Consider the following 2,925-nt stretch of genomic DNA (forward strand, 5'->3'; position numbering starts at 1 on the left):
AGATGTTTAGAAATGTTTACAAAGTTTTTTATGTTTAAATGTTGTATTAATTGTGCATGGTATGTTTCAGATTTATTCAGTTGAAAATGTAAATGTGAAAATATGAATTTTCCCCGCGTACCACTAGAGAGCGCTCGCGTGCCACTGGTGGTACGCTTACCACAGTTTGAGAACCAATGATGTAGATTAAGGTAATTGATAAATCATTCATTTATCACTCATTTGAATTGCTTGACCTTCCTATTTTTTAACTGAAAAATATAAATATAATAAAAGTAAATAAGAACTATTTCTTCAGTAAAACGCTTTTGAATAATAATTTTATCTTCATTAGGTAATTAATGTTGTAAAAAAAAAACCCCAACCTAAACACATACGCATTAGAAAGCTCCCTTCGGGTCACTTGACTAGAAGGAAAGATGACACTAATTCCTGATGGATTACCACGTTATTACAGGGCTGTTGTCTGTACCATGCGATGCAGTCATACATTTTTATTTGCCACTTGATTAAAGTAGCAAAATGACCAGGATCCGACTGGGTTTTATTTTTGAAGTGTGTCACTGCTTCAGGCTGCCTCCCTCTCCTCCTACCTCGCTCTCTCTGAGCTCATCATGGAGCAGAGTGGAGCGAATTGCTGGCGGATGAGGGCGCTTCGCCGCCATGTGAAACTTTGTTGGCTCAGCCTGAGAGAGGTGGCGAGTGTGTGTGCGTGTGTGTTTTTGAGTGCGTTTGTGTGTGTGTGCAGCCCTGAAAATGGGCTGTTCAGGATGAAGTGAAGAGCACAGAAGACAAGAAATCGTCCATTGGAAACAGGCTCTCAGTCCAGTCCGTGGAGTGGGTGATGTGAACAGATCCAGATCCCGATCAGATCGTCTTTGAGCTGCAGGATCTTCCGTGCCTGTTGGTGCTAAGGTTTGATGACCAACTTCTGAAAAGTCGATCAGTGAAGTCTACTCCTTACCAGCGTGACCAAAGAGTAAGTGGCTTTCTGTTTTGAGCCTGTGTTTATACATGTACAAAAAATGTAAGTTTTAGGCAGCTAACGCGAAGCTCAGAAACTTTGCTTCGCATGTAACGCCTTTAGTTTCAGTTCTTCAGCTTTAACTTGACTTTTAAAAAATAAAAGTCCACGTTAGAGTCTGGTGGAAGCCTGACCGTTGAGATTTGTGCTGCAGCCTCGCGTTCGGAAAAATCTCTGGAGATGGAATAAAGTGTCAGCCTTGGAAAGTTGACTGTTTCCTCAATTACATCACTTCACTTAAATAATCACTTTTTTGTGATTATTTTATTTCATGTAAACAATGTAATGACAGGCTAGGGTTTTAATAACACGCCAACGTGCAGTTAGATGTACTTTCTCTCACATCAGAATATGCTACGTTTTGGCACTTTATAAAGTGTGATAGTTTTCTAGCCGACGTATAACCACGTATGTTTCTGTATGATTCTGTATATTAATGTAGAATGTGTAAAAATACTCGAAAAATGTTTCTATATTAATTATTTCATATAAAATATCTTAATATGGCATTATATAAGTATATAAGAGAATAAGACAGTACTTTTCATATTTTATTGGATATTATATAATGCAATGTAACATAACAAACAACGTAACTATATATGTATATAGTTACTTTATATATATATACACACATTTATATGAATATATGTATATATATAGTATTATAGTGCAAGTTTTATTGTGTTGCAAGATTAATAAAGATCGGATATGAGAATAATAATTCCTTAATGATCAGTGGTTCCCAAAGTGTGGATCGGACCCCCATGGGCACAGAGCTGTTGTCAGGGAAGGGGGAAGAATCAGGGCAAATTAATTTAAATATCATTATTTTCTTTATTTGTGGAATGTGGAAATTAAACTACTTTGTTATTGTATTTCCTATAAGTTTCCTTTAACACTTTTGTAGTAATTTCAGTGCATTGAACAAAGTTCAGCTGAGTTAGCTGTAAAAGCTGACGCTGCTGCAAGGTAGGTTGTTTTAGAGGTTGCTAAGGTTTTTAAATTTTTTTAACGTTAAAAGGATTTTACTTCTAAAATTAAATAAACAAAAAAGAATGCAGTTTGGGTGTCCCTGCTCAGACTGTTGTCCCCGCAACCTGGCCCTGCACGATGATGGATAAATGGATGAATGCAGCACATCAGCAAACAAAAGGTCAGAATTAGCATTCATTCAGCAGCTGAGCTACTTTTCATATCTTAATTATTGATATTGACTAAGTCATTGTCATGTCTTAGGTCAGTGTGGATATTTTTTCTTTTTTTCCTGCCTCAGTATTGAAACATTATTTTGGGGTCACCATGTCATATTTGCTCTGTGTTTGTTTGGTCTGTGTTGGTGACCCAACAGCCACTGTACTGTCAACAGGAGAATTTTTTTTCCTGTTCTGCTCTTTCAATTAGAAAGCACACAACATACGTGTTGAGTACAACATATCCAACAGGTAACATGAGTGAAGTGGGTTATATTAGTGGATAGGCAAGAAACTTTCAAGAGCTGTGGCACACATCAGTCTCTGTCTCGGTGTTTGGTAATCTCCCATGTACAACAACAACAACAACATGCACAGCTGTTATGTTCTACACCCTTTGATAGCTCACCAGCTCTCTGGAAACCATTAGTCACCACCATGTGTGTCTGATATGTTGGATTCATATTATAAAAGGGGGACATTTTTTAATGGAAAAAAAAAGATAAAAACTAGATCTTTCAGTCGGCAGAAAATGTGTCTAAGATCATAAAAAACTTTGTCTGATCCATTAGAATGGACTGCATTTTTAGGTAAATCTGTATTAAAACAGTTCTAAATGCAGTGTCTCTGCAAGATCTGATGATGTTATATTATATTATGTTCATATGTCCATACGTGCTCTCCTGCATGCACAAACACCAGCTCTTT

The 2,925-nt window shown here is 36.9% G+C and overlaps 1 protein-coding gene across 1 annotated transcript in view; it reads left to right on the top strand.

Moving 5' to 3' along the window:
• The first annotated feature begins 822 nt into the window (after positions 1–822).
• Positions 823–2,925, top strand: part of ghra (growth hormone receptor a) — a 24,333-nt gene continuing 22,230 nt past the window's right edge. The window contains 1 exon segment of the mRNA NM_001294197.1: positions 823–979. The gene's annotated coding sequence lies outside the window, so the exon portion shown is untranslated.

Source organism: Cynoglossus semilaevis, chromosome Z (assembly GCF_000523025.1).
Source record: "Cynoglossus semilaevis isolate Cse_v1.0 chromosome Z, Cse_v1.0, whole genome shotgun sequence".
NCBI classification, from domain to species: domain Eukaryota; kingdom Metazoa; phylum Chordata; class Actinopteri; order Pleuronectiformes; family Cynoglossidae; genus Cynoglossus; species Cynoglossus semilaevis.